Genomic DNA, 9349 nt, shown 5'->3' on the forward strand with positions numbered 1-9349 from the left:
AGAAGGACAGATATTATCACAAATTTTTATATAGAGTGACAATAAATGGAATTGAAGACACTAAGTGATGACCAACCCTTGGTTCTTGGCAAACCCTTGGCAAACCTTTGGGGTTGGGGAAGGAACTGAGCAGGTGGACTAGCAATAACACAAAGGCATTCTAATGTCAAGGCTGTTGGGTATATCTCAAGCTTAGAGGTGAGTTAACTCTATCTATATTACAACTATCGAGTCAACACTGTGTAATCGCAAACATGTAATCAAACCTGCAAGAAATAAATTTTTTTTTTTTTTTTTTTGGTTTTTGGGCCACACCCGGTGACGCTCAGGGGTTACTCCTGGCTATGCGCTCAGAAGTCGCTCCTGGCTTGGGGGACCATATGGGATGCCGGGTGATCGAACCGCGGTCCATCCGAGGCTAGCGCAGTCAAGGCAGGCACCTTACCTTTAGCGCCACAGCCCAGCCCCAAGAAATAAAATTTTTTAAGAGTTTTCAAAGGAGATGGGGTTTGAATAGGGAAAGAATCTTTGTTTATTGGTGGCAATGAAGATATTGGTGGCACAGTTGAAACATTTGATGACTGAAACTGTTATTAAAGGTCTTGTAAATTAAGTGCCAAATATAAAAAATAGGCAAAAAATAAATTCTTCAACTTTCTAAATAGTTTCAACATGTTATTACTTTATGATAAAGTCATATCATCACACTTTTACCCTTAATAGTAATAGTAAGGTTTTATTTTACTTCTACATGCTTAGCAATTTTAACAAAATATTCACATGAAACTTCACAAATTTATAACAAATAATAATTTTTGAGAAATATATTATTGCATTTTATATAAGCATTGAATATAAACATTATACTTACCCATCATAATCTTCATTGAGCCCAGCAAATGGCACAGAGCCACAGTGTAAAAACATTACAATCACAAGCAGTACAAGTGACACAGAAGATGTCATCATTGTAAATCTTATAAGGCCTTTGCAAGACAATTTTAAATGGGAAGAAATGATACCTCCTAGAAGATAACCAAGTGCACATCCTGGAACCAGAATAGCTCCTGAAAAATTGAGGAGGAAGAAAGTAGACAGTTAAAAATTAAGCGGCTAAGATAAATAAATCAACAGATATAGTTAAAAAACCATGCATTATAAAATTATCCCTGCTTGTACACATAACATATAAATTTAAATAAAAAGAATGAAAACATAGAGACATGATAAATACCACAACAAATCTAAACCTTAGAAGAAATACAAAAATAAGAGATGGCTTTAAAACTGTCAGGCCCAAGAAGAACCTAAAGAAACATGACAAATAAATATAACTTGATATCCTGAATGAGATCCTGGAAAAGCAAATGCCCTTTTCTAGAAGCTAAGGAAGTAGAAATCATTGTTTAATAATGTACTAACATTGTATTATTCATTTTACAATTCTACCATACCAATATAAGATGTTAGTAAAATGAGATAGTACATGATGTAAAAGATGTACAGTACATGAAAACTCACTATACTCTCCTTAATTCTCTTTTCTGGTGCTCTGAAACTACCTTAAAAATAACATTTTCAAGTAGAAAAATGCCGGTAGTAATAGAATATGATATTACAAAGAACATTTCAAAGAACTTGTGAGAATTCTAACAAAAAGAAAATTGGAGAAAGAATAGTTGATAAATCTTACTTAGGATGGGAATTTTCCAAAACTAATTCAACATTAGTCCTGGAAACAAAAGTGAAACCTAAATACTGAAAAGAATTTAAACTAAACAATAAAATCTGCTTTTACATACAAGGAAATTAAGTAGAGAAATTTCATGTAAATGATAAAGCAAAATTACTAAAGCTCCAAGATAGCTTTTACTTGCAAAAGAATGACAATTATAATTTACTTTTAAAAATTAATAACCTAGGGGCTGGGAAGGTGGCGCTAGAGCTAAGGTGTCTGCCTTACAAGCGCTAGCCAAGGAATGGACCGCGGTTCGATCCCCCGGCGTCCCATATGGTCCCCCCAAGCCAGGGGCGATTTCTGAGCACATAGCCAGGAGTAACCCCTGAGTGTCAAACGGGTGTGGCCCAAAAAAAAAAACCAAAAAAAAAAAAAAAAAAAGAAAAGAAAAAAAAAGGAAAAAAAAAATTAATAACCAAGAACCGGGGTCTCAAACTCAATTTACCTGGGGGCCACAGGAGGCAAAGTCGGGGTGATTCTTGAGTGGAAAGTCAGTAGTAAGCCTTGAACATTGGTCAAATTTTATCAATATTTTTAAACACACACAGTCCTCATAAGTGGGAATCAGAGATATAGTGCAGAGGATATGACATTTATTTTGCATGAGGCCAACCCAGATTCAATACCCAAAGACAATAGAAGGTTATATACAAGTTCTCCAAATTAACTTGACCTGGAATTCTCTGCATATATTTATAATTAATTTTACTTCTATTGGTTTATGTAGGAGATTTACAGTTAAGATCCTAGTAATGGTTTCTCTCTCTCTCTCTCTCTCTCTCTCCCCCCCCCCCCCCCCGTCACTCCACTCAGGATTAGGTGAATGTATTTGTCACATGCTTTGTCTTCAAGGGTCTCAAACTCGCGGCCGTTTGCGTCCCTCGTACAACATTTTGTGGCCCTGCCCTAGAGGAATCTTTTTTTGTTTTATTTTGTTTTAGTTGTTTGGGTCACAGAAAAAAAAAACAAATCGCAAAATACTTATATAACTTTTACTTGAACATACAGTATTTAGATCTATACTTATCTAATATTTGAAGCAAATGTTATAAATTCTACTTTTTATTTTTGACTATTTTGACTATTTAATAAGTATATAAAAGAAACATTTTGCACTAAAATTTAAAACTAAATACAACCACAGATGTCTACCAGAAATTGTAGTTGCAGTCTTCTTTGATAATAGGAACTGGTGTTCTATATATGTAGGTATGAATTCACATGCTCCAACAGTATATAAGAATTCAAAAGCCCTTGCCAGTGATATGAGTACAAACACTGGATTCTTTATGAGAACCTGAAATAAATGTTATACATGAAATATTTTATTACATTAGAGAAAGGGAAGGCATATACCTAGTTTATATATCACACATCATTAATCCATTTTACCTTTCTCAACCTAAATTTGAAATACACATACATATATGTATATAATTTTACAGTTGCCTGCCTACATATACATATAAATGAAGGTATGTAGCAGTCATTAAACTATTTTCTATAACTGATCTATTGAAACTCAGACTACAGAGCTAATTAATCAGAAGGATGATCCAGGAAGAGAGTTCAGTGGTCTTTGGCAGAGATGCTGGTATTAAGGAAGTAAGTTCAGTGTAATAATATATATGTTATTTTGTTCTGGTTGTTTAGATATTTTTAGATGACCTATGGAAGTTTATTTAAAAAGTTATCAAATGTGGTTAACTTTTATTCCTGAGGACAGATCCATATGTTTTTTAAATCATTCACAGCATGATTGCTAATATATAATAAAGGCAAAGATAGTTTGAAGAGACATGAAATTGTACTTGTAAAACATTGCCTCAATTTAAAAAGATGATATAATCTTATTCCACTTTTTCATCTCACTCTTAATTTTTACTTTTCAATTATGTATTTTTATATCAATGCATTACATTTTTATTATTTTGAAATATTGAACATTGAAATTTAAAAATGTATCTGTAGCTACATTCTTGTAGCTACAAATGCATATTCTTATTCACTATTTTTTATTTAAAATCTTCAAAGTCACTTCTGTTTTAGTTTTTTTTTTTTAAATATGGAACGCTTCATGAATTTGCATGTCATCCTTGCGCAGGGGCCATGCTAATTTTCTCTGTATAGTTCCAATTTTAGTATATGTGTTGTCGAAGCAAGCACCTGTTTTATTTTTATAGATTTTCATTGCATAGATAGTATATCTCATAATGTTTTTTGGTTTTATACTACCATTTTATCTTTTATTTTACTTGTGTCCATCTTATATATTTTAAAACTATAAAATGGTTCTTACTGATAATTTAATAATTTTTTTCTTTCTTTGCTTCATGAAATTTTTTTTAACTATATTATGGCAGGGACATGCTCTTTCAAATGTATGTTATTCTTTGAGCACATTTGTCTCAATGTCTGCTTTGTTCCGCTCTGGAGAAGTCTGTGTTCTCTGTTTAACGCATATTTCTTTTTTTCTCTCCACTCACATCTTAGTAAATTTTGTTAAACAAAAATGATTTTGCTTAACTAAAAATAAATTAATGGACTATATAATAGTAAAGGAAAAAAAGTTATAATTGTAGAAATATCATTTAAAATAGTACATTCCTGAAGAAAAAAAAAAGAAGTAAAAAGGGGCTGGAGCGGTGGTGCAAGCAGTAAAGCATTTGCCTTGCATGCACTAACCTAGGACAAACTGCGGTTCAATCCCCCAGCATTCCATATGGTTTCCCAAGCCAGGAGTGATTTCTGAGCACATAGAAAGGAGGAACCCTTGAGTGTCACGGAGTGTGGCTCAAAAAAGTAAAATAAATAAATAAATAAGTAGTACTTTTCTGGCTCCTATTAACAAAATTCATGACATGTAAAATTTATTTCTGAAAAAAGGACATAGAATATTTAGAGATATCTCTTTCAATCAATTTGTAGTCAGTAGATTTATTAGTTTATATAGGTATATTTTAGAGGTCAGAATTCTTGTTTGAATATTTTCTATTTGTCTTTATGTTATTGAGCTTGTAAACAGACATTGTAGTCCAAGAAACCAATGCCAACTAAATGTTGGAAACCACCTATATTGAACTATAAAATTATGGAGAAAGAAAACAGATATATTTACCCTGTTGTCCTCAGAGTAGACTTTAATTTTTTTGGTAGGGGGAAGAACATGTTGCAATTGGGTCATACCTGGTAATGCTCACTTTGGACACAAAAACCACTCTGAATAGTGGTTGAGGGAATCATCTACCCACCATGGATTCAACTAATGTTGACCACATATAAGACAAATACATTAAATCCTAGTTTATCTTTTCAATATTGTATAATTTTTATTTTCTAATTCATGACCTGTTCTTTCTATCAAGATATAAGAAGTGCCTTTTTAAGTTCTCTTTTAATAATTTTGTATTGTTTCCTCCCTAATTTAAAATATAAAACATCTCAAATAGGAATTTATGTTGTCTGTTTATTCATTGATTTCTTATTATTTGTTGTGAATCAATTTAAAATACATACACTTTACATTTTTATTTATTTTTTTTTATTTAAACACCTTGATTACATACATGATTGTGTTTGGGTTTCAGTCATGAAAAGAACACCCCCCCCCATCACCAGTGCAATATTCCCATCACCAATGTCCCAAGTCTCCCTCCTCCCCACCAGACCCCCGCCTATACTCTAAACAGGCTCTCCATTTCCCTCATACATTCTCATTATTAGGACAGTTCAAAATGTAGTTATTTCTCTAACTAAACTCATCACTATTTCTGGGGAGCTTCCTGAGATGAGCTGGAACTTCCAGCTCTTTTCTCTTTTGTGTCTGAAAATTATTATTGCAAGAAAGTCTTTCATTTTTCTTAAAATCCATAGATGAGTGAGACCATTCTGCCTTTTTCTCTCTCTCTCTCTCTCTGACTTATTTCACTCAGCATAATAGATTCCGTGTAGATCCATGTATAGAAAAATTTCATGACTTCATCTCTCCTGACAGCTGCATAATATTCCATTGTGTATATGTACCACAGTTTCTTTAGCCATTCGTCTGTTGAAGGGCATCTTGGTTGTTTCCAGAGTCTTGCTATGGTAAATAGTGCTGCAATGAATATAAGTGTAAGGAAGGGGTTTTTGTATTGTATTTTTATGTTCCTAGGGTATATTCCTAGGAGTGGTATAGCTGGATCGTATGGGAGCTTGATTTCCAGTTTTTGGAGGAATCTCCATATCGCTTTCCATAAAGGTTGAACTAGACGGCATTCCCACCAGCAGTGGATAAGAGTTCCTTTCTCTCCACATCCCCGCCAACACTGTTTATTCTCATTCTTTGTGATGTGTGCCATTCTCTGTGGTGTGAGGTGGTATCTCATCGTTGTTTTGATTTGCATCTCCCTGATGATTAGTGATGTAGAGCATTTTTTCATGTGTCTTTTGGCCATTTGTATTTCTTCCTTGTCAAAGTGTCTGTTCATTTCTTCTCCCCATTTTTTGATGGGATTAGATGTTTTTTTCTTGTAAGGTTCTGTCAGTGCCTTGTATATATTGGAGATTAGCCCCTTATCTGATGGGTATTGGGTGAATAGTTTCTCTCACTCAGTGGGTGGCTCTTCTATCCTGGGCACTATTTCCTTTGAGGTGCAGAAGCTTCTCAGCTTAATATATTCCCATCTGTTAATCTCTGCTTTCACTTGCTTGGAGAGTGCAGTTTCCTCCTTGAGGATGCCTGTCGTCTCAATGTCCTGGAGTGTTTTGCCTATGTGTTGTTCAATATATCTTATGGTTTTGGGTCTGATATCGAGGTCTTTAATCCATTTGGATTTTACCTTCGTACATGATGTTAGCTGGGGGTCTAAATTCAATTTTTTGCAAGTGGCTATCCAGTTGTGCCAACACCACTTGTTGAAGAGGCTTTCCCTGCTCCATTTAGGATTTCCTGCTCCTTTATCAAAAATTAGGTGATTGTATATCTGGGGAACATTTTCTGAATATTCAAGCCTATTCCACTGATCTGAGTGCCTGTCCTTATTCCAATACCATGCTGTTTTGATAACTATTGCTTTGTAGTACAGTTTAAAGTTGGGGAAAGTTATTCCTCCCATATTCTTTTTCCCAATGATTGCTTTAGCTATTCTAGGGTGTTTATTGTTCCAAACGAATTTCAAAAGTGCCTAATCCACTTCTTTGAAGAATGTCATGGGTATCATTAGAGGGATAGCATTAAATCTGTATAATGCCTTGGGGAGTATTGCCATTTTGATGATGCTAATCCTGCCAACACTTTACATTTTTATAAGGAAGGCCCACTATAATACCTGTATTTTAATTTATAGCTCATAAGCTAACTTATGAAATTCAAAAAAATCATAAGTAAAATTCAATAAGTCTAATATATCATATTTCATGAAGAAAAACTTCTGAAATTATGAGACATCTTTATTCTTTGTGCCACTAAGATAAAAAAACCTAAGTGCCACTTAGGTTATGGCACTGCATTAAGGAACTTCTTGTGCTATGCAGATATCAGTCAGGTTAGCCTGTGAAAAGACTAGGAAGGATTTTTCATTTTTCATGACTCAGTTGCACTTCTAAATATCTAAATACAAGAATAACACTGTCTGTTCTTTTGGTAATATTTTAAGTTCCATTTACTAACTTTGCAAAAAATATGCATGAAATTATATTCATCCAGCAGTAAGTATTTATTTTATTAACTATAGTATTACATATTGTTGTAACTGGAGACTAATACATGTCTTTTTTTTTTGATTTTTGGGTCACACCCGGCAGTGCTCAGGGGTTACTCCTGACTGTCTGCTCCGGAATACCTCCTGGCAGGCACAGGGGACCATATGGGACACCGGGATTCGAACCAACCACCTTTGGTCCTGGATCGGCTGCTTGCAAGGCAAACGCTGCTGTGCTATCTCTCCTGGCCCATGACTAGTACATGTCTTAATGTGGCTAACTAGGGCTCAATTTCCAGCACCACATATACCACACCCCACACTGACAGGAGTGACCCCTACGTACAGAGTCAGGAGCAAGAACTGGGCACAACTAGGAGTTGCCGTCTACAAAATTTTTAAAAAAATTTTTAATACTTAAATATTGTTATTTTTGAATAATTTTTAAATAATTTCACTCAAAATAGAATTTTGTTTGTTTGTTTGTTTGGGGGGTCACACCCACAGGGATACTCAAAGATTACTCCTGGCTCTAACTCAGAAATTACACCTGGCAGTTCTCAGGGACCATCTGGGATGCCAAGAATTAAACCCAGGTCAACTGCATGCAAGGAAATCCCTACCCACTGTACAATCACTTTGGTCCCAACTTTCATTCATTTTACTTTGACATAAGTATGTAATTCAATATCTATGATAATGAACATGCTTGTCCTTGATAGTCAACTATTACTGTTATATAAGTTACATTGTGAATTAGTTACTTCAATACTACAAAGTGGGTTATACTTTTTGTTGTCCATAAAATGAATGAGCTAATTCAAACACTAAGTTACACAAAATTTAAGCTGAACACTTTATGTCTATTTTCTTAATTGACTGAAAATTTTACAAGATGATTTATACATGTGAAAGATTTTACATTACCAAAGAAACAGCAAATAAATCCTTAACAGCAGTTTTTACTTTATTTTCTTTAGGACTTTCTTTAAACAATGAATGTGTACTTTTTCCAGGTTTTATCTTAACTTTACCTATACATTAAGAAAGAAAAAAATTTTATAATTGATTCATATATCTAAGGTATATATGTATTTGTATAGGTATACAACCTAATAAACCCAGTACATTCTAATTCAATAATATCCTAAAGAACATTCTGCAATAAAAATTTCCATACTCCACTATCCAAAAACTGTTGTCACCAGCTATGACTTAAATGCACAAATCAAACTACTATGATTGAATAACTATATTAAACCATTTTATTTAAAGTATCGTGATTTATAAAGTTAATTGTTGCATTTTAGACATGTAATACTTCAACATCAATCCCACACCAGTGTCAATTTACCTCCTGCAATGTTCCTAGAGTTCATCCCATATCACCACTACCCCCACTTTAATCTGCCATAATAACAGGTACATTTCAAATTTTGGTTGTTTAAGTTTTGGTCTCCTGGTTTCCTTGTTGTTGACTCTGTGGCTTGACTATTTATTTATAACCTTTCTTAGCATCACCAATATGATTGAGTCACCTTTGTCCCTACACCTGCCCCTGTCTATCTCTGTCTCCACTCAATTTCTTTCCTTCTACTCACGATAATCTGGTGCCCAGGGTATTCTAGAAAATCACCATTAAACCATTGCATTTCTTCATAAAATTATTCTAAGTAAGAAATATAAGTGATAACATCCTGTATTATCCTTCTCTTTCTGCTTTACTTTGTTTAACATATATTCAATACATACATGTTGCAGTGAATTGCATGATTGCATCAGTCCTAAAAATGATGTAATATTTCATTGTGTTTGTTTTCATATTCTCATGATCCACTCATCTGTTGTTGGACATCTAGGTTGCTCCCAACCCTTAGCTATTGTACTGAGAGTTGCAATAAATAGCTGTGTGTATACATTTTTTTGAATA

At 33.9% G+C, this 9349-nt stretch overlaps 1 non-coding gene across 1 annotated transcript; it reads right to left on the minus strand.

The window, feature by feature from the left end:
- Positions 1-3797: 3797 nt before the first annotated feature.
- On the minus strand, positions 3798-3904 carry LOC126003196 (U6 spliceosomal RNA). The gene has a single exon (XR_007493731.1). It is a non-coding gene; the product is annotated as a U6 spliceosomal RNA (small nuclear RNA).
- Between the last annotated feature and the right edge of the window lie 5445 nt (positions 3905-9349).

This window comes from Suncus etruscus, chromosome 2 (genome assembly GCF_024139225.1).
Source record: "Suncus etruscus isolate mSunEtr1 chromosome 2, mSunEtr1.pri.cur, whole genome shotgun sequence".
NCBI classification, from domain to species: Eukaryota; Metazoa; Chordata; class Mammalia; order Eulipotyphla; family Soricidae; genus Suncus; species Suncus etruscus.